Source organism: Bacillus rossius, chromosome 3 (genome assembly GCF_032445375.1).
Source record: "Bacillus rossius redtenbacheri isolate Brsri chromosome 3, Brsri_v3, whole genome shotgun sequence".
In the NCBI taxonomy this organism is placed as follows: Eukaryota; Metazoa; Arthropoda; class Insecta; order Phasmatodea; family Bacillidae; genus Bacillus; species Bacillus rossius.
The window spans coordinates 15628749-15652810 of NC_086332.1; the positions used below are offsets into that span (position 1 = coordinate 15628749).

General features: G+C 42.4%; 1 protein-coding gene across 1 annotated transcript in view; it reads right to left on the reverse strand.

The window, feature by feature from the left end:
- LOC134530267 (nuclear receptor-binding protein homolog) overlaps window positions 1–24062 on the reverse strand; it is a 178057-nt gene that overhangs the window by 73153 nt on the left and 80842 nt on the right. The gene's annotated exons all lie outside the window — the stretch shown is intronic.

Consider the following 24062-nt stretch of genomic DNA (forward strand, 5'->3'; position numbering starts at 1 on the left):
TGGCCGCGAACCGTCGCCAGCTCTGCATCGCCGCACGAGCGCGCCTTGGCGGTCCCGGTCCACCGCCCATGTGGCGTGGTTCCCCAGCAAGGCTTCGAAACGGTGGCAGAATCCCGAGAACGAATCATCACGGCAAATTCTTATTCAGGTTTTGTTCCTGAACAGACAGGCATGGTCATGTCTGACGTCGTGCTCCACAAAACACAGAAGTTAAGGTGTTGCAGATAAAACACCCTTTTACTAGACACATGAAGCAATAATTGTAAGCCGTCACCGATTCCTGTCCAAATTCGTGGCAGGCCTTTCCATTTAAGAGGCCCAATTCACACTCGATATTTCGTACGCATGCACATTTAGAGGTACAGTTCATTTAAAGAACAATTAAGACTACTGTCACACTGTGCGTTTCTGCCGATGTGGTTGAAACTTCCGCGGGAGTATTCTTTCGGCTGATTTTCTTAGGAGCACAATGCAGGTCTCTCAATCATGCACTGAAGTAAAATTGTTACAATAATTGTTTGTGTGTGTAAACAATTGATTGTTCTAGAAGAAATCGCCGAGTATAAACGGTCCAACAGGATAGTGTAACACGAGCCTGAATCAACAGAACCTGTCACTCAACGTAAGGACTTTTTAGTACACCTTTTCAGCCACCAGTTCTTCAAATGCTCGGCCTATGTGGCAATGGCTCAACTTGTTTGATAATGGTTCTTATTCACCCAGCTGCCGTCGCAAGCCGTGTTTGTTATTTAACACGCTCGTCATTGTCGTTATGTGAGGGCTTTTAACTCATCGCTCTCTTTCAGCAAACGTTTCGTCTCGAATGTTCTGTCAGACATTTACTCACTAAATCTAATAGCGGTAAAACGTCATTCAAGTTTTCACCACCAAGTTCCTTTGAGAGACCTTTAAAATTCATAAAATAACCTTTATTGCCTATCTAACAAGCAAATTTGTGGCCCAACAACAAATGAAAGTGCGCTATCAGAATAAATTAAAGGAAATGCCCTCAAATAGGAGCACCACGTCAATACCAAATGGCTTAAATATTACTTTCGCACCGAAGGTCCTATTGTATTTAACAATTACGAGCAATCCCATGCGACGTAAAACTAAAAAAAAAAAAAACTAAAAAAAAACTAAAAAAAAAAAAAAAGGCTGCATTCCGTCGCTTAGGCCACGCGCGCTATCCGTAACGGAAGTAGTTCCGCAATAACGGGATAAGCAACGTACAACCTGCGTCATTCTACAGCCCGCTAATCTAGCGCGTCGGCCGCACATTATCTGGCGCACATACGAGTCGTGCATCTACGTCATACGTCATGTGGGGCAAGCAGTTGGCGGTACACCGTAAAAAAATTGGTACTTTTTACAAGGAAAAGTCTTGGAAACTCAGTTGCAGACGATAGCTTTTGTAAAACTGCAAGGCAGAGCTTTGTAAAATTACAAATGGTACATGTTGGCAACTGAGTTTCAAAAGACTATCCCTGTAAAAGTACAAAAACTTTATTTACCGTGTATTGAAACTATATCTACAATCGCAATCTTACAGCTTTGCTTGATTTTATTAAGTGCAAGTAGATACATCTAGTTGATATGGAGATCAAGTACGAAGCGTGGAATTGGAAATAATGAGCAAGCGGCTCATGGAAGTCAAGTCACAATGAATGAATAAATAAATAAATGCATCTGCAGTTGTAAAGCAAATCTGTCATTATAAAAGTGGCGATTTAAAAATTGCAAACATTTTTAATTGATTTTAATAATCAATGGTTTCATTCTTGAACAGATGTTTGTGTTACAATTCAACCGTTAAAAAAATGTTGCTTTAACGCAAGTAGGCTTGTGCTCTTTTCCCCCTTCGGTATCTTCTAGCTTGAGTATACTCAGTGCCATGTAACTTGTCTCCAAATTTTACAATTCACAAAAGTAGTGCCAGTGGTACCCCTTTTCCCAAATGGCACTTGCAAAAAAAAAACGCACGATGTTTTGTTTACAAACACCGACAATCACGTGAAGTTGTTCACAAATACTGTTGAGGGAACAACAAGTTGGCAGAAAGATGCGCAGACCATCTGTATTCTTATTTTTGGATAACTTTTCAAATTTAAAACGAGTTAAGGTTCCCGCCTACCTGGGCACACGCGTGGTTTTCCTATACACTGCGCGCCAGTCCAGTGCGATACCGCGCTAGAAGCACCAGCGAGCGCCTCGCCTACACGAAGTGGATGTACGGCAGAGCAGACAGCGGGTCTTGAGCTGCGCACACGCGGGCCGCGGAAGGCGGTGCGTGGTCAGCGACTCCTCGGGGCAACGCTCGGAGGCCTAGCCGTCGCCGAAGGGAGGTGACCGCGGAAGCGAAGACCCTCGGCGCGAACCGAAGTAGATACAACACGCGGTATCGCGCCTAGAACAACTCCTCCGGCCTCGCCGAGGTGTCGACAGCCCGGCGAGGCCGGACCGGGAAGCCTTCTTTTCACAGACGAGAGAGCCAAACGCCCGATCGTGCTTCTTCGGGATTATTTTTTGGTCATTCTAAAAGGTTAGGTTACCTACACATGGTGGCCACTCACAGTCACCAAAAATATTCCCTGATTTTTCCCTGATTTCCCTGATTAAAAATTCAAAATTTCCCTGATATTTACAATTACAAAAAACATACTTTTGATGAAAAAAAAATAATATTATAGAAAGAGATTACTCATATTTTAGCACGCTGCTGTATTTTCTTCATTATATACATACGGAAGTTAGTTAAATAACAAATACATTTTAAATATGTCACTTTACATTATAGCGTCCCGTTCAATGACCTGCAGTCTGTGTTTTGTTTTATGTAATGGGGTATTTCAGTGGCGAGCGCTCAAACATTTTTTCACACAACTTTTGATAACTGTTCTTTTCATTTTTGAAGTGTAACATTTCTAGTTGTGAAATGTTCTTAGTCTTAGTACTCTCAACAAGGGATAACAGTACAGTGCAAATTTTACCTTGTGTTTGATTTAAAAATGAAACAACTAATGGATAAATATTCACTGCATTACAATCAGTACTCCCATCTGTAGCTAGAGCAAATGGTCCACTTACTAAAGATTCAACAGTTTCAATTTAGTTTCACCAGCCATATACTCCACTAAGGCAGATGTTTTTGTTCTCGCACAGCTGTATTTCTGTGCAATTTTTGAGTCCGGAAACATAGCTCTATACAAATTACCCGAATGATCGGCTACTGCTATCGGTAAATTGTGTTCTACCAAAAAACTTGTAAACAATAACTCTGCGTTTGTTACTTTCGTTTCTTCAGATGTAACGAAAAACGACGATATAGATTTATTGCTCGTCACGGCTTTAAAATGTTCTGCATGTTTCTTTGATTCAATATGCCTTCCTCAGTCATACCTTCCACCATGCGCAATCGAAAAGTCACACGTGCATACATTACAAAAAGCGTGGCGTTCCAAAACATTTGAAGATGACAAGCATGGCCATTCTTTCATATAGTTTGGTCGAAAGATCTGAAGAATAACGTTCTTTTTTTTTTTTGCCCCAGATACACATTGTTCTGTCACACGCTTCATTTCTACAACCGGCACTGAAGAACACAACACTATCGAACAACATAAAAAGGTTTCACGTCTGTACACACGACAAAAACACTTTGATGAAAAAAATGGCTTTCAAGAAAGTAAATAACACAAGACAGGTTAGCCAAAGTACCGTACAAAAATTATCGTGATGTAAGTAGCTAACAAACGAAAAGACCGAGAATATGTACTAGTTGTATCGTACAACGGACAAAACACAACAATTAATCTACTTATTTCGACAGTACATGCGCACATTTATCAGTTCCGTTATCTGCGCAACCTTGTGATGTATTCGAACTGCGTTCACGAAACACGCACACCAGAAACTGAATTTTTTTCCGTTACCCAGCAGCACAAAGCCTCGTTTCCGTAATAAACCAGCGATGTTCCGTAATTCCGTAATATTGTGTTAAATCCGTAATAATTACGGAAAATCCGTAATGGTTGGCAGCTCTGCGGAAATATACATGACACAAAAAATTCCCGGTTATTAAAAAAATTCCCTGACATTTCCCTGATAATTCCCGATCAACGTGATTTCCCTGATAAATCCCGGTTTTCCCGGTTTTCCCGGTGAGTGGCCACCCTGCGGTACATTATAAATACTTTAAAACATTGTGGACGGTTGATTTGGTTAGGATAGCTACATATTAAAAAGTTATCTGCTAAGCAACCATAAAATGATTTTACAGTAGTTTTAATGTAGCTATACTTACCTGATATAACCAACCATCCACAATGTTTTAAAGTATTTATAATGTGGCTAACCTATCCTAATCGACCGCAAAATTTAATGCCACACCGGTTTATACAATGAGATAGAACGGAGGAAAAAAAAGCGAGCATGAACTTCGGGGAACTTCGGGTGTGGCTCTCTCGTCTGTGAAATGAAGGCTTCCCGGCCGGACCAGGCATGGCAGCGAGGGGTCGCCCAAGAAGACGCCACAGCCCGAGGTCGAACCCAGGAGTGAGACGTGCGATCGTCCGTCGACATCGTTCCTCAGCTGCCGCGAGATCCAGGCGGTCAGTGCACTGTCGAGGTTCTTACGGCGTTGAAGCTCCCCTCGCACTTTTAGACTTGTGACTCGTTCATGTAAAAGGTTAGCCGTAATATTGCTGTACATGTTAAAACAATCTATGGTCATGTAAAAACTAAAATTCCAATTTGTTTACCATTTAATCACCTCTCCGCAAACATAGCACACCTTTTGAATTATATAATATATTATTAATAGATAATGTTTGTAACACTGGTGGAGGCGCCATGCTCCCTCATTCTTAGTTCCCGGAGTGCAGGCAACGCAACCTTTCTCACGTAGAACTAGGCAAGTCCCCGCGTCCACAGGTATATTGGGCGGAACATTGACGAAAAGGAAAGGGATTAAGCTCGGGTAAACATAATACAAAGACAGATAGATCCATATCAGGCCACGGTTTATAAAGCAGGCGTTTTAAGTGTGGCTCCGGCGCAAATCTAGGCACAAGACACTCGGATTTTACTATATAGGCCCTGCTGAAGTATTGTTACATACGAGAAAGCGCAATGGAATGGTAGAAGATAACAGTTTCTGCGCGTCATTTGAAGCATGAAGTTTTACGTTCACGATGGTAAAAATATGGAGGGAGGGGGTAAAGTTTCTGGGCGGCGAGTGGGAGAGAAAAGACACGAGATGCAACAGTTATTAAAATGCTTCGTGACACGTAGATCTTGTATTGCTAGGGACCGGAAAAATTCATGGGGTTCAATGACCTGCAGGATGAACTCCATAGTTGCAATGAGTACACTCGGTCAGATGTCACCCACTCATTGGCCGCTGTCTCGTGAGACGTTTTAACGTAGCAGCCTTGTTATTAGATACAGCTTTGGTCGGGTTGTTTCTCATTGGCCCAGAGTCATCCAGGTGAGTTGTGAGCCAATAGCAGAGGCAGGACTGAGGTGATCTATTTGTATTTTAGCCTGTCGCGAATTTTGCCGGTCCCTGTGTGTTGCAGACGGACGGCGCCGGGAAGCGAGGGGAGAAGGCTTGTCGTCGCAGGACGGGCTGATGGCGGGCTGCCAGCGGGGAGGGCGTGGTCCGGTCCGTCGCGCCCCGCCAAGTGGGCCGCGGCACTGACACACTGCAGCGCAAGGGCGCCGCTGCACCGCCCGATCACTGTCCCGGCCAAGGGCAGGCCGACTCCCCTCCCTTGGCCCTAGGAGGATCGCGTCGCTGACGATGTGCTTCCGCCTCCGACCCCAACCAGGGAAGCCTACGATTCACTCGTCCTTTTGAACATACCCGAATACTCACGTTGGCAAGCCTTCTTTCAACAGACGAGAGAGCCAAACGTCCGATCGTGCATCTTCGATAATTTTTTTTTGTTCATTGTAAATAAATATACAACTCATGATAACTAATGGTCAATTTGGTTAGGTTAGCTACATTAAAATACTTTAAAACATTTGGACGGTTGATTTGGTTAGGATAGCTACATTAAAGATACTGTGAAATCATTTAAACGGTTTCCCCCAAATAAATACACCTGTTGTGATACGGAAGAAAAAAAAAGCGAGCATGAACTTCGGGGAACTTCGGGCTTGGCTCTCTCGTCTGTGAAAAGAAGGCTTGCCAACGTGAGTATTCGGGTGTGTCCAGAAGGACGAGTGAATCGTAGCCCCCCCCCCCCCCTCAACCACCTCGCAATATTCTCACCCGGCGCAACACAGACGGTGTACAGAGCTTCAGATTAAAAAAAAAAACAACACACGCGATATGAAAATTGCTCAAAATATCAGTCTGGTGTCTGTTTACGAAAAGCATGCAATAATTCGCCGAGGACGGATGACTAGTTATGTTTCCGTATTTCTAGAAGAGTGAAAATAGCTAAAACACAGTTTTTACGGAATATTATTTAGGCGTGAAACACCCGGCAGATTCTTAAAAGCACTCAAGGTACTTGTATTACACCTTTGTCTTCATTTCGTCCCCCGCCATATATAGAGTTGTGGTTACGATCAGACCTCAAAGTTCCACTACGCATGCCAATCTACAGCCTGGAGCTTGGAGGCGATGCCGCGCTAGAAGCACCAGCGAGCTTGTCATCCCGCCTCGCTAACACATATACACCCCTGACACACGTTAAAATTGGTAACTTAGTTTTCTTGCTAACGCAAGTACACTTGCGTGACTTGCTACCGCAATCAGGTAATATTTATAAAATACATACACGCTGAGATAATCTGAGACGAAACATAAAATGCAAAAGAGGTTTTAGAATAAATTTACAGGAAAGACCCTCAAAAAATACTAATGACTAGAGACCTGCAAAATTCGCGGTTTCGATAGCCTTCAGGATAGACTGCACATACCCCTGTACACTCGGGCAAATAACGCAAGTTCATTGGCTGCCGACTTGTAAGTCGTCTCAGCTGGTTTGTCTGTGATTCGATCCTTCTTTTGTTGAGGGTTTATAACTGGTTGAGATTCGTCCAGATGAACAGTAAGCCAATAGCAAAATTATCTAAGAGCTATGTGTGTTTGAATTCTAGCCTATCACCGAATGAATCCGCGAATTTTGCAAGTCTCTACAATGACATGGCATTAAATCCTAAAGGGCGTGTGAGACCGAGACTTAAAACAACATACATATGCATCACGGGCTAGCCTCTGAGACGGAGCGAAATTGGTTGCAAGCCCAAAACTCACTTTGGCGGGAGCGGTTCTTTATTAGAAACTCGCGATAAGTAGGAGCTGGCATTTTTCGCGGGAAAAAAAATTCTGAACGCCCATTTTGCTGCAATATGGTATGCCCACGTCAACTGTTTCTTCCTTGTAATTGGCGGCCGTCTGCGAGAGAAGTCGTCGCCCTATTTGACCGAGCAACCCAGGAAGCGTTTGCTCCTGTGCTGAATTACTGTGATCGGTGTTCTAGCAGTAGACATGTAGTTTCCGCACCCGCCGCTAGAATTAGCTTCCGGAGCAGCTACGTCGACTATCGAATCATTCGATTTGCAGAGCGAATGGTTAAACTATATAATGAAAAAGGCTCCGATAAAAGCTAAAAAAAAAACTTGAAAAAAAAATACTAAACATCGGGTTTAGACCCGATTTTCGACAAGGAATGTTATTAAAAATACTGCCCATCTTGTTAAAAATTCATTAAAAAGTTAATATATATAAAGTTTCCCTCTCTGGTTCGCGCCATTCGCCACAGATGAGAAGAAAGGTGGTAGTAACACATTTCCGCTCCATGCGACTTCCGTTCCATTCACGAAATTACTGCTACAAAATGCCGCATATTATAACGTTTAGGGAAGCCTAAGATGTACATCAAGTTCTGTCCCTGCCCAAACACGCCCGAATATTCACCTTCGTCAAACCTCGGGTTTATTTATATATATTTATATTTCTCTGTTCATTTTAATGTAGTTATACTAACCTAACTAACCGTCCATAGTGTTTTAAAGTGTTTTAATGTAGCTAACCTAATCGACCACTTTTAATATTTGAATTCATTTTTCCTGCGCAAAAATAAAACAAATCCCGAGGTTGGCCGAAGGTGAATATTCCGGCGTGTTCGGTCAGGGACAGAACTTGATGTACATCTTAGGCTTCTCTAACGTTTACCGATATTTAACTGGAGAGAAAGCAGCTAAAAGAGCACAGTCCAGCAGAAGAGGCCCAGCAAGATCGTCGCGACAGTCGTCAGCTCTTCGTCACGGGGCGCTCACGCGGGAAGCCTTCTTTTCACAGACGAGAGAGCCAAAACCCGAAGTTCCCCGAAGTTCATGTTTTTTTTCAGTATCTTTAATGTAGCTGTCCTAATCAAATCAACCGTCCACAATGTTTTAAAGTATTTATAATGTAGCTAACCTAACCTAATTGACCATTAGTATCCTTTTATCAACACCGCCATATTTATTTACAATGAACAAAAAAAATCCCGAAGATGCACGATCGGACGTTTGGCTCTCTCGTCTGTGAAAAGAAGGATTCCCCCGCTCACGCACAGCTCGAAACACTGCAGGAACCACCGCCAAGGTCGCCACTGGCGCCCACAATCGATTCTTGCCGGCCGAGGGTCGTGCCGTCGCCACCACATCGATCACGCCTTTTGCAAAGTCACTGCTAGGTCGCTAACGGACTCGCGTGCTGACAAAACAGGAATTTACACGCCGTCGGAACTACCGTCATATCTCGGTATTGGGGGTAGAAGCTATAATAGCAGAAATTAATGGTGCCACGTATGGAATTACTTTATGATTTAGGTTTTTTTTCTAGTTCTGCGATTTAAAACAAGCAAATACAATTAAGACTTCTCTCTGCTTTAAAAATAATTTTAACACGTGTGATGCATGTGTGCATGTGTGCGAGATTCTATCACGTCGTATCCACCGAGCTTTTCCGACGATTGGTGGGACCGTGCCTGAAGACTAAGAAAGCCAAACTATCGTCCGTAAACCGACTTTACAGACAACCAATTTTTTTTCCCCTTCTCTAATTGTGTGAATCTATTAGAATGGCGGGGAAACCGCAGAGAACTCCCGCAACGAGCAGCTGATCGGAGCAACTCGTCCCCCGCTGTGCGGTCCGTGGGGAGCGCACGCCCCCGAGGGATGTGCTCAGAGCACACGGAGCAGCCCCGGGCAGGCCACGCCAGAACAGGGGCATCGAAGCGCGGAGTCCCCCGGAGAACCGGGCGGCCATCCTCACCTCCGGTGTTGAAAATGTGCAGCTTAGTGTGTGTAGTTATGATGGGCTGGTGCAAAAAAAGATTGTGTTAGCTTTTAGCGGTTGTTAAATTTAATGCAAGGTATGGTTGTTTGATTTTTTTTTTACAGTTATTGAATTTAAATCTAGGTATTTGATGGGTTGAATTTAAATTTAGGTTTATGATGTGTTGAATTTAAATTTAGGTTTTTGATGTGTTGAATTTAAATTTAGGTTTATGATGTGTTGAATTTAAATTTAGGTTTTTGATGTGTTGAATTTAAATTTAGGTTTTTTGATGTGTTGAATTTAAATTTAGGTATTTGATGGGTTGAGTTTAAATTTAGGTATTTGATGTGTTGAATTTAAATTTAGGTTTTTGATGTGTTGGATTTAAATTTAGGTATTTGATGGGTTGAATTTAAATTTAGGTGTTTGATATGTTGAATTTAAAGTAGGCCTATATAGTTATTTGGAGACTGGTATAAGTGGAGGGTTTTAGAATTAAGGTTATCTGCGCAGGGAGGTAGCAACGCAGTGAGCAGTTTTTTTTTTAAGTTATTTGCAAGATATTTTTAGTTCGGTTGTCCCCGGCGCCGGCCAATTAGCGGGCGGAGGACGCTCCACTTGCAACCTCTCGAACCAAGCACTTAGGGGAACACCTGCCCTCGCCTTTCTGCCGCCCGCTGCCTCCCCACTTGGCTATTAACACGAGCGCCCCCCTGTGCTGGTCCACTTGCCACTTTGCACCTTCACGTAAACGACCCATTTCGCGCAGTCGACATCTTACATTTATGTTGGAATCACAATATCGCGACGGCGGCGACACGAAGATTCCCAACCAATCACGTTCGACACATCTATGACGTCGGCGAAAACAAAATGGCGGATGCGATAGAATTTCCGATTAGAAACATTTTCTATTTCCATCGCGTCGCTGGCGCGGTTTTACTGAAATGGGAGTCAGGATATTGTTTTCGAAAGATGGTTAAACTAGTGAGTTGGTAATTCTATTATTATTATTATTGTATTTTTTAAGGTTTTGTTGACTCTATTTAACTGTGAAATCTCTTAAATGTGTTACACAGTGATTTTTACAATTAAAGTTAAATTGTAATTAAATGAATATCTCTCAAACATATCTATTAAATAAACTTGAAGCATGGATGGCTATGGTATGCCTGGTGCGTATGTAACAGCAATAAACATTTATACAGAATCGTCTGTCTTTGGTTGTCACGCGGGTATGAACCTTATGTCCACAATGACGCGTCGCGCCGTTGCAATGTTGCGATTCCAGCATTACTCAACCACAGTGCGCCTGGCCAAAAATAGCTTCCCGATGCATGACACGAAATTGCAATACATATTAAAAACGTATTAATGGAAACAATACTTCAGTGTGGAAACCATTACAGCTCGGTGGTTCATCATGAGACCAATAGTACATCCCCTTGGGAAGATGTGATGCTGCTGCTTTTCCTTGCCGATCTAATGTCGACGATATTCCATCGCCCTAAACCTCACAAATTGTTCGAGTCTGGCTTACCTCGTCTCTCTTCTGAACACATCATGATCGTACTTCCGATAGGGAAAGTTTAGTTCCCGTTTGCAAGCAGAGGAGGTACGCTAACCGACCGCTCAAAGACGAGATCAAATGAATAGCACGGTAACGAGATATAGCTGATCAACTGGGAATGCCTGCAAACCACGTCTAAGTACAAGCAGTTCATCTGGATAGAAATTTCGCTCATAGTTATTCACAAACATACGGATCGAAAGGCATTCAAAAATTCTCCTCACACTCACCCCCGTCTAGAAATTTCTACCAACTTAAAAGATTTCATTGCACATTTATTGCAATATCTCTCTTGCATTTATTTGAATGTAAGAACACGATTTTTTTTTAAAAAACTAAAACCACGAATACAACACTATTATTAAACCATGCCCTACACGGCACCAAAAACTAGCGTGGTTTTTAAATGTTCAGTACTTTTATTTGAAGCATCACTTTACGACAGACGGCTCGTACACTGAAACAATGCAATGGCAACGCTATTGTGTAAAAAGTGAGCTTACCTAATTTAACACAATTGCTTTCTGCTGCAGAAGACTTCTCGGTCCGCACAGTTTCGTCCTGCCATTCGCAGTAATAAATTTTTCTTAGGTTCAATGTTGTGCTGTTCTCTTTTTTTCCTTCTAATACGCAAGAATATTCTTGTGAAGAAACACCTTAAAATAATTCTTTATCACTCAAGCCCAGTTTAGTTACGACATGTTTGCAAACATGTAAGTACCGAAATCTCCAAGTACCTATCACATTGCTTCTCCGTGAGAAGATTGTTCATCTCACAATATGGGAAAGTGACCGGTGTATCTCGGAAAGTAAATTCACTAAACGCCAGGCATCCTGAATTACTATTGGCAGCAGCACTGATCTGTCCATAAACATGTCCAAACAGGTCCAACCCCTTCCAGACCGCCCGGTGCCTGGCTTTCCTGCCAGACCTTTCCCAAAGACGCGCGCGTCGTCAGTCATCCGCTAAGGTGGCAAGGTGTGGCGAGTCAAGTTTTGTTTATATCATAGAGATATGTTTTATGAATACTTCAGTATCAAAAAATAAAATGGGGCCTGGTGCGACAAATTTTGTAAGTCTAAAGAATGTACGAATGTGTTTAGTTTCACCTAAATCGGAACAGAGGTTGTTTGATGACGAAATTAATTGATTGTAGTTTTCTGCCAATAACGAGCATGGGATTATCACTCTTGTGTGACGTTATAAAGGCAAAAATAAGGAATCCGCATAAACGAGCAACTCTGCGAGCTTTTCACAGGTAAGCAGGCGGAACAAATGCTCTGTTTCCTGTGGTTTTAGCTACCCTAGACATTACATAGCACCAGCATATAAAATATTACTTAAATTGTTACGGTTTTTCCCAGAAAATGTCATTGGCCTCACTGCCCCCCCATCCCCCCACACCAAATTCTAATTCTTTCCCTGATAAGGTGCCATAGTCACAAATTAACCCAAACTAATTTCCGCGGATGAGGAATCAAGTAAAACTGATTGTATTAAAGACGTGACGTTAATCAATGGTTTGTGTCAAGCCGGAGTCATTGACCAGCGATGCACACGTGTATATCTTAGTACGTGACACCGTAGTGTTCAAACAATTAACTACCATTTGCCAAAGATTTGCTCAAAACCCTGCTGCCTAATTGTTCATCGTTAAGCATAAGCGTTTTCAACCAACCAATTGAGTAGTACACGGAAACAATTTGTAGACGAGGGCGTAATGTTTACTTTATATATTATTATTTCACTATGTCTACAGGAAAATGCTATAATATACTACTATAATATACAACCTACAAAAAAAATTTCTTTATTTTAACTGAATACAGATTTAGTGCGGGATTGCTGTTAACAATATTTCTATTGTAAATAAAACTGCATAAACTCAAACTCCACTTATTTTAAGCTGTCCGGAAGAAGGTTTGGCCGGTAAACCTGCATCTGATATTTGCAGTAGACAGTAATGGCAGTCCGTTGCTGTCGAAAAAGTAATATTTATCGACGAAATTGGTTTGAGAACTGCAAACATGCAATTTAAACTACTGACATTTACAATCAAATACGTTCCTTTTATGTGTACGCCAAAGCAGTTAGTTTCAATTCGGCATGCAATTTTAATGCAAACTGTCCATTTTCATACCAAAGCTTTTTTTTTGTAGACCCCATTCTCATTTCCCGGGATACCTATAAATATAATATGTATGAGATTACGTTGTATTTTCTCGGGTTTGTTTATTTTACTAATGATGTGATATCACTGTGTTGCTACCAGCTGTAATCATCTTAAAAGGCCCTTATTTCCATAATTTATTTTGCTTCTAAACTGGGATACACCCTGCCAATCGTCATTTATAGGCAAAGTGAAATCGCAATCCTCAGTGGCTGAGAACGCCAAGGCGCCACGCCCACACGGATCGATCCTGAACCCATGCTGATTTATGAGCAGAGAATCGGTAGTTAGGGGACCCTGTCCGGGGGAATCACTCGCGATGCAGAGTTCCGCTTGGACACAGTCGTGACTTGAGGCAAAGAGGAAGCTCACGACGTTTAGTTTTTACTTATTGGACTGTGCGCCGGCCTGAAGCGAAGAGACAGGGGCGACCCACCTTGGGGAATTACGTTGGCCTTATGACTCGACGAGGAGGAAATTCAAGAAAAAAAAATTTCTCCATCCTTTCTTGTAATTTATTACGGCAAACATTAGCTTCCGTTTATTTTAAAATAATACATATTAAACATGTTTAAACTAAGAGTTTTTTTTACATATGCTGTCACGAAATAAAGGTCACGAAAAAAAAAAGTTTTTTGTTACACAAAATGGCACAGAAGACCTGGCGAGCAGAAAAATCTCTGTAGGCAAAAGCCGAGCATTTACTTATATTTGCGTTCTAAATTGCGCAAATAGTTCGAAGCCAGCTTCTGTGAACGTCTCTATATATTTTATCATTAAAAATCATGCCAAAGTTATAATTTTTTGTGTGTGATGGCAACATGAAAAGGATTGTTTGTGACAGCAGAATTCTGTCGTCACTAATAAATGGTTTATCTGAGGCTACAAAATTATTTTTCCGTGACCACAATATATTTGGTATGGTCTGGATGTATTGAGGGAACACATAAAAACATCCCCCCCCCCCCTTTTCAAGGTGTAAATACCGGTAGGTCCGTGGTCTCAGAGCGAGTACCCGCTGCGCAGTATCGCCCTGTCACAGCAGGTTCCCAGGCCTGTATGGACGGGGAGATCGCGGATAGCAAGAGACAACAGCTGTCCCACACGTCCCCGGAGACTGATGTTCCTGGGCATGACGCGTCTCCAAGCGACCTCCTTTTCGCGCATCTGCGCACAAATCTCGCGGACGCACTGCGCCATCCGGCAAAGAAAAAAAAAAGCAACCCATCTGCTTCTGAAGTCGTGTACGCGTTTGGCGGTATAATTTTCCAACCGTAATGAAAACCTGACGTCAGACTAGCTTGGTTCAAAACTTTTTAACGTTGCGTTGTTCTGAAACTCTTGTACGTACACGGCAACGATCGTAATTTTTTGAAGTGAAACTTTTTTACGCGGCCAGTATAGGGTAATTCGAGACGATTTACTCGGCAGGGCGTAACAAAAATGCAACACTCATGAGTGGAGTGGCTATTGCGCACTGGCACCTGCGTACGATGTCTTGATTTTAGCTTGAATACCACAAATATTATTTAAAGATTTTAATGGTTTACTAATGGCGTGTGAACCTTCATTGTGTTGTTTAGTTTTAAGGTTCAGGTGAATTGTTGAACTGTAAAAGTTCCACTTTATACGCACTCGCTTGCTTTTCCTACGTCTCATCTGCAAGAGCATTAGAGATGAAGCATACACTATGTTCAGGATAAGTTTTCACTGCTTTGACAGAGGTGATCCAGTCAACACTCAGAGAGCAAAATATTATTAGAAATTAACCATACATGATGAGCTAGTCTGGCGCTACATGAATTTATGTTGTTTATTGTTAGAATATTCAGTTGTCAAAGTATGTGTCAAAAATGTGACACCTAATCTTGAACAAAAGGTACATACAGCTAATACAATGCAGGGAATTTGGGGGAAGAAACAGGCCAAGTCATGCGCTATAGCAAGAAACCACTCCAGCAGTTTCCTGGAGTAATTTCGGGAAACCAAGATGGAATACCTGGATTCGAACTCCGAATGCGTATACATTATTTTGCCACTGCGCTACCTCGGTGTGAATATTGACAAACGAGCTCGTTGTACAGAGCAAGCAATAATTTATAGAAACCCAGAAATTGCTCAGATTGTTTAATTAAGTAACTATATGTAAGACTTAATGCTGCTGTCTTCACTCGAGCCCAAGTCATGGTATTGTTACGAACGTGAGCAAGGCTGCGACACGTGCAGGTGCAGAGATGGCTGGTGGCCGCCGCAACATAAGATGCGCCGCGCGCGCCTGGAAGATTACAAGGTTTGTCGCTTTCCCCCTCCTTCACCCCACTCTCCGCGCGACGCCCTGCCTTTGACACGTAACTGACACCTGACAGCTGCGGAGTTACGCGAGCCGCCGACACGTGTTTCGAGAGATTTCTGCCGTCGGGTCGGCGCGGAATGACGCGACTTACCCCGACCGCGCACGTGAGTTCTGGAAATTGCGGCTGATATATAAAACGAGGACGGCGGCCTCGGAGAGGGAGGAGTTAGAGTTCAGAGAGAGAGAGTTCAGACGGGAGCTTTCCCGCGGCGGAGCTTCCGGGGCGATAGTGCCGCGGGTGCGGCAGAGTGGCGAAGTCCTTGGACGAAGGTTCCAAGGCAGGAATTCAGTGGAGTCGGGAGTTCTCCCGCGGCGGAGCTTCCGGGCGATACAGCGGCGAAGTCCCTGGACGAAGGTTCCAGGGCAGAGAGTTCAGTTCCGGGCGCGGCGGAGTCCCGAGCGAAGTTCCAGGCGAGGCGTCGAGCGGATCCTCGGCGAAGGCAAGTGCGTCGGCGGCATCGCGGAGTGCGGCGACGGAGTCCTGCGACTGAGGTTCACTAGGGGTGCTGCGGCGAGAGTTGCGCCAGAGGTGCGGCCCAGCGAGGTGTGCGGTGTGTAAAAACGAGTGACTGGGGAAGCAACATTTTTTTAAGTACAATTGATTAATTGGCATCTTTAGATCATTTGCTAGTAATGTAAATAGTGGCAATAAATAAAACTGTGTGTGTAATAAAATCTTTAATTGGGCTATCCGTTTACGAACCCGCGATTCGTAACAGTATTTTGTCCATTGTCAGCTCTCCTAGTGAGAAACCATTCTCAGTACTAACTGGGTGAATGTGATAAGACAGTTCAGTTGACAACAGTTTTTTATTGGTTTAGCGTGCCGCAAGGAGTGTAAATGAAATTATTGAACTGCAGACGTTGCAGAGCCAAACAGGTGTTTGGAGTTCTACTTGCCGAGTCTTCGCTAACTTCTACACACAGCTTCGTACCCCGATACAGTTGTTCGTAGTGTTTATTTCCTCAGTCGCTCCGTTCACCGGACAAAGCCCGAGACACACTGTTGGCAATGTTTTGACAGGGGTTCACGTCAAACGGTTCTGCACAGAGGTTTAAGGGCGTATGTCCCGTTCCAGGTCATGATTTTAGATTTATATTAATCACTGATCAACTTTTAGACATTTTCAATAGTTTAACTTTCACGAAATGAAAAAATATATAGTTGCATACTTTTTGCATAATTAGTTGCCAAAGTTACATTTTTAACCTTTTTGGGTTGTACAAATAAGGAGAATTTAATTTATTGCAGAACTGAAACTTTTTAGGATTAACTGCAATGCCACTGGCTACTTCAAGAAATGGTTTGCATTTCTTTCAGAAAATATTAATTAATTTTACCTGACATATCAAAATTCTCAAAAATTTTATGATCTTGACAGCCAAGAAACATGAAATGAGTTTTTGTGATAGAAATGCAAACCATTTCTTGAAGTAGCCAGTGGCATTGCAGTTAATCCTAAAAAGTTTCAGTTCTGCAATAAATTAAATTCTCCTTATTTGTACAACCCAAAAAGGTTAAAAATGTAACTTTGGCAGCTAATTATGCGAAAAGTATGCAACTATATATATTTTTCATTTCGTGAAAGTTAAACGATTGAAAATGTCTAAAAGTTGATCAGTGATTAATATAAATCTAAAATCATGACCTGGAACGGGACATACACCCTTAAGGCTCGTACTCACTGGTCGTGTTTATTTCATTTTTTTTTATCATCAGTATTACACGAGGACTTTTCCTGTAAGTTTATCATGATAGCTCTTTTAAATTTGATGTTTCGTCACAAACAGTAAAAAGTCACACGGGTGTTCATAATTACGAACACTGCGTGACCTTTTACAGCTCGAAAATAAAAGTCGGTAAATACCTGCTGAGAAAATCTGAGACAAAAAAAATTGTTGGCGTGCTACCGGAATAAATAAAATAAAAAAAATAGTCCTTAAATAATATTAATGACAAGAAAATGCAAATAAAAAAAACTCTGCGGAATATTGGAGTTTTGAATATATGTTGGCAGAACTTGCAATGCAGCTTTCTGTATTGCATTTTATGGATCGACAGGAAATAAGATATTGCTTTTGGTAATTGTTCAAGTCAACACTCGTAGACTGGTGTAATTTATCACGGCATATGTAGTTGCCTGCGTGAGACAGTTAAGTTAATTCCTCCTAGAATTTCACAGGCTGAAGCAAATTAACGCAAATCAAACTGTAGCGAAAGTGTGAAAGCGTTAGAAGATTTTATTTATGCGTTACCATTAAAACGATGATAATTAATAACAAAAAGTTTTAGTAACCACAGACAAATTGTCTGATGACGGGAACAGACATCAGTTCCAGAAACGTTGTAAATGTACTGTCTTAGAAAGTATTCTGTGTTCGTCCGGGCCGTCGTCGTGGTGTCGTCCAGAATGTCTGTTTTCTACAGTCGTTGGGTTCGTCTGTTTGTCGTTGTGCTGTAGTCGTTGGGTTCGTCTGTTTGTCGTTGTGCTGTAGTCGTTGGGTTCGTCTGTTTGTCGTTGTGCTGTCCAAGGTAGCTGTTTGTATTTTATGTTCTTGTTACAACTGTCTCAGCGTCGTCAGCCCACCATGTTTGTCTGCGCCGTGATATATTTTTCTTTCCGACTAATTTCTTCCGCGAAATTATCTGTGCAATCCATGGATTTAACATTTTATATCGATTAATTTTTTGACGTGACAGCGTCTAATAAAGCGATAAACGCCGGCTGCACGCACGAAAAAGTGTCCCGTTACGGACATTGTCCCGTTACGCTCATTGTACGCTTGCGCCGCATCTATCTCTCTTCCACTCGATTGGAACAACCATCGATTTGACTTTTTCGAGGCACATTAAACTTGAAACACTCCCATTCGTTTCCTACTTTTCCTATCATCGTCCTATCCTTAACAGAATAACACAGATTGGAAGAAGTTAAATATCCAACACGTATAAAAATTATAGTTAAAATAATCTCTTCGTTAAAGTAATAAAATATTTGTATTAATGAGTGCAAATATAAGTAAATTTATCAATTAAATTGTAGATTTCATTTCACTCCTTTGTATCCATACAAAATAGTGATGATTCAATAAAAATGATTCAATTTTATTCATAAACGTATGCAATAATTTCATCAATGTTTTGTTATGACGTTGTCACGTTAAACTATCGTCCGTAAACCGACAGCGTAACGGGACACTTTTTTCGTGCGTGCAGCCGGCATTCATCGATTAATTAGACATTGTCACGTCAAAAAAAATCCTAGATGCCGCAGGGGACAGTAGGTTCCGGACCACATGCCCTCGCAAAGATGCCGGGGTGATGGGATCTCCCCGGCGGCACGAGGGGGTGCCGGGGGGACGATAAAGATTATCTGCGCCTCCAGCTGCGGAGCACCTGCGGCGAGAGAGTGGACGTCAGTGGTAGTCCTGCGTCACCAGCACCCCCCACCCCCCTCCAAAACCCACCGCCGCGCCGGCGTGCCTCTACGTTTCAGAGCGCCGCGCCGCGTCGGGGCTCGCCGTCATCTTGGCAATGACGTAAGTCACTGTTCTCTAACAAACAAAAGGCATTTTAAATCATAAGATGCTACAAGGGAAGAAAGTCGAGATTAGATGCGTTCAATACTATCTTAATATTATCACGGGTGAAACACATAGGTACATAAGAAGATTGTTTGGAATAAAAAATATTACTTATAATCCTTATTACTATAAAATAAATATTATCTATAACAGAGATTTAGTTATTATTATAGAATAATACAATATTGAGTTTATTTTGAGTCAGAAGAGGAACCAGGGGGCTTGATAATAGCAGCGCAGAAAACCCTATAGTAAAATAACCAAGGATAAGAAAACGAACGAGAATCTGGAAAAAACTAAACCACTAGCATAACCTATATAGGGTGTATATCTAGGAGAAGTCAATACATATGCCAACAGATTGGAATCGTCCGTAAAATTGAAGAACCCTTCGCCTTTTAAGTTTTGTGCTAAACCTTGCGACGTATCTACAATCCAGACCATGCATTGTTTTGTATTAACAAGTCCGGAGTAATGAAAGCAATAGCCTCGCAAATGTTGTCTCAACTATGGCAAATAATTACGTAGCGGCGGAACGTAGACACGAAATTTTAATAAAGTCCCAAAGGAAAAAAAATCGCATGGCGTTGTGTCAGGTGACCGTGGAGGCCAGCGAAAAAGAGCTCTGTCGTTTCGGCCATCACGACCAATCCAACGGTCAGGGACTTCAACGTTCAACCACTCTCGTACAAAGAGATTCCAATGGGGAGGGTCTCCATCCTATTACCAAATCAAGTTTAAAGTTCACCCTCTACTAAGTGCGGAAAGAGCCTTTATTTGGCGCTGCAAACCATAAAACAATAGAGCATTATTCGCGTATGCACTTATCTAAAACTGTTTGAGTTACTCTAATTGTGACCTTGAACCAACTCTCTACAACGCATACAATTGATTCTGTTAAATTTTATAAATTGAAAGTTTTTTTATGGACATACTGTACTTCATATGAAATATGCAGCCTGTCCCAGAAACAAATCACTATTTTGATGAAAACCGTTAAATGACATTTTTATTTCAATACCTTTTATGTTTTTGAATACTGCACCAACACCACTTAAACCTCCAAATTTAAAAAAACGAATAAGAACTAAAAATAAATCTATCAAATTTTGTATCTGGCCAGCACACATGTTTCCGACAGTTCAAGGATCACACCAAGGCGGCTTCGGCTTGACAGGTGGGAATTGAGGCGGACGTACCCGCGGTACTCGCGTTTTAGCGAACATTTGGGGACACGGACAATCCTTTCATAAACGTCTTCCTTTCTTCCTTAAAAAAAAAAAACTTTAAATGTAAACCTCTTACATATTCAAAGACGTTATAAGAAACACAAATTGTTTTAAAAGTAATTTCTTCATTAATGTACAGGAAAAAAATTATTAATATTATGTAACCATTCAGATAAGTAGGGTCTGGTGAACAGGAGTTCTGGCTGGTAAACCTTAAGCTACCAAATTTTGTGCTTGATGACACGAGCAGACGCCAGTTCCACGAAACGGCGTGACTATTTTAGTCTTTCAAAACCCATTGTGTTCTGTCAACCATCGTCGTTGGACTCGCCTGTTTGTCGCGGTGTTGTCCAAGGTCGGTTTTTGTATTTACTTAATGTTTTTGTTGCAACAGTCTCGTCGTTGTCAGCCAGTCCACTGTGTTCGTTTGAACTGTGTGTGACTTCATTATTCCCAACACGGAATTCCGCTGCGCAGTTTGTGCATTTAACCTTGACAACAGGCTGATTTTGGCTTGTTTTATGTGCGTTCTCACTTTCATATTTATCGTCCGTTATTGGTAGGGACCGGAAAAATTCGCGGGTTCAATGACCTGTAGGATGAACTCCATAGTTATACGTACACTCGGTCAAATGTCACCCACTCATTGGCTGCTGTCTTGTGAGACGTTTTAACGTAGCAGCCTGTGATTCGATACAGCTTTGGTCCCGTGTTTCTCATTGGTCCAGAGTCATCCAGGTGAGTTGTGAGCCAATAACAGAGGCAGCACTGAGGAATAACTATTTGTATTTTAGCCTATCGCGAATTTAATTCGCGAATTTTTCCGGTCCCTAGTTATTGGGTTTCTCTGTGATATACAGTACAAACAGGAAAAACATTTTAAATCAATCTTCCTCATTGCAAGAATCATTGGGGAAAAAAACGGGTGGGAAGTATTTCGCTTGTGAAAACATTCCCTGCCGGTCCAGAACTGGATGTTTGTGTTGTTACTCTGGCTCCATTCGGCGGGAAGCAATGGCAAACCACCAGAGGATCGCGCCGCCATGAAGAAAGGGGGACGCACCACAACGCCGAGATTCACTAACGCCGAAAAATGTCATTGCAGGACTGCCACAAAGGTTAGGTTAGGTTAGGTTAGGTTAGGTTAGGTTAGGATAGGTTAGGTTAGACTAGGTTAGGTTAGACTAGGTCAGGTTAGACTAGGTTAGGTTAGGCTAGGCTAGGATAGGCTAGGTTAGGTTACGTTAGTTTAGGTAAGGTTAGGTTTGATTGTGGTATTTCGGCGTTAAGGTACATTTAAGAAACACGCACAAATTCATTCAGTTGTTATTTCGGCTTTGTGGTACACAGCAGTTTTCTAGCTGTCGGCGTTGTGGTCAATTTTGACATTCGGCGTTATGGTATTTCGGCGTTGTGGTAACGACCCCCATGAAAGCCTCGAGTGCGTCGCGGCTTTCCCCACTGCGCCTACACCCGAGGTCTCCGCGCTCGGCAGCAAGCAGCAAGGGTTCTGCCGCCACGTGCCGAAGAAGCTCCTAACCTAACTTCCCGCGCCGAGCTCTCGTCGACCTGATGTCCGAAGTGCGCAGGTCAGAGGGCCCGCCGTGGCGTGTGGTTCGCACGACGAGAAGAAGCGCCTGACCTAAGCGACGACGGGGCGGGCGGGCGAGCCGCAATGCGACGGCCCGCCGAGGGCAACAACCGCACAAGGCACCTCAATTTTTTTTTCCCCCAAACCCAACTAAAAACTAAGTTCATTTTACAGGAGGAGTCATAGGTGCGTCTCAGGTCGAGGCACATACGCCTAGTTATTCAGGGACAGGGTCACACACATCGTACGCTTTTGTGCGGAGATTGGCCAGACATGGCAGCAATTGATGATCTAGCTTAAAACCACGATACGTTGGGCCCAGGTAAAATCTTCACAGGGAAAACCCTGGGCACAGTCATGCGGAGTGCAATGGGCATGCATTAAGAGTTCAGGAGAATATACACAGGAGATGGTTCGGATTAAAGAGTTGGTCAGTGCACAAAAGCGTGCAGCGTGCAATGGTTTGGGCACTTGGACCGACATATTATTTGTTTGTAAGAGCTGTATTTTTGTAACCAACGGCGCATACGCCCCTAGTGATGGGTGGCTAAGTCAGGCAGCACCTGAAAAAAAAAATTAAATAAGGAAAGAGAGAGAAGAACTTGCCAACTAGGTACCTAATTAAATAAGGCACTTCTTGACACCCTCTCGGCCATGAGGCAGTCATCCACTCTTGGGGTGTCGACAAAATGGGAGGCGCGTGCACTCGCATTCGGAGACACGAGACGACATTTCGCGATTAAAAGAGCGTTTTAAATCCCATGTGTTTTCTATCTCTCTGTAAAATTATTAAATTTAAAACTGATTATCCCAGCATATAGTGCGTTGTCAACTGACAAATCAGTGCAGCCCAGCCTATGATTAAGTTAAATTTTATGCGGCTGTGTACTAAGAATTTATTCCAATGGAATGAGCTAGATCCCACCATTCTGAAATGCACCACATCATTTTTTGTGGACAAATCGTGTTTAAAGAAAATGCTCATACCCAAGATGCATAAAAATTTAATTTCATTTTAACAAATATTTAATTTCGTGTAGCACGAAATTTCAAAATCGGAACATTTCACATTTGGAAGACACCGATGACTGGTGTTTCCAACTCCGTTTAAATTAAGAATAGTCTCGCAACTCTCAGGGCAAAAGAATGTTCTTCCTGTCAGGACACTGAGGCTCTGCACACAGCCGCACATTCAGCCGGGTCTATAGATAGCCATGAAAGAGTGCCTGTGTTTGGACAACCAGCTGGGAGGAGGCTTGCCACTTGCAGCTCTTCCACCGCTTCTTTCATCTGCTGATTGCGGTATTTTCAAACAGTCACACAGCTGTGATGGCAACATTTGCAACCAGGGGTAGTCTTGACGGCTGCTCGAACAACATTTTGATAAATGATGTCAATACAAAACACGTTCTGCATTTAAATTAGAAAACATTAAAATCATTTCCATCTTAAAATTGTTTAGAAATTTAGGAGGAGATATGGGAACTGACAGACGCCATTCTGGTTTCTAAGTTCCTTGGTCAAAACAACTGTTTACTTGCCACATAGCATACTTGCCTTCCTTGAAGCATTCAGGGATTTTCCAAAACTATAAAATATTGTTTTAGAGGGTATTATAACAGTTGTAGTCAATGTCGCAAATGAATCAAATACTAAACGCCAATGACTTCACAAGGTAAAACTATTTGAAGCAGCCAGTCACTATAAAGTTCAAGCACACCGTGCAATAAATTCAAATGCTTAAACGATACCAAATATACAATATAAAACTATGAAAATAAGTTATGGCATAAAAACTGTTTACCAAGATTATTTTTTTCCCCCTTTTCTCTACATTCTCCTTAAAAGAAAAGCTTTATGTACGATAGAGAAACCCTAAACCTGCACAAATTGTATGGGAAATTTACATTACGAACATGATACAGCGGTAAATAGGTAAACGGTTCACGTAAGCGCGAAACAATTTACAGGTCGCAAAAAATTTGAACAAAATATTAAAAAAAAAAAACTACAGTAAAAAAATTTTTAAAAGCAATGAAATGAAATGATAGACATATGGCGAGACAGACAGAGCCCCTAGGCTGGGCTCGGTGCTCGCCGACGCCAGCAGGCGACGCCGGGGTTGATGAGGGCTGATGAGGCATGCGAGGCACGCCCCGGGCCTCGACAACCAGCCGCTCGTTGCCTCACATCCTCATCACCTCGCATTTCCTGACCCTGAGTCAGAGAGTCAGAGAGTCAGGCGCCAGAATAATCCGCGTTCGTGCATCTTCACCC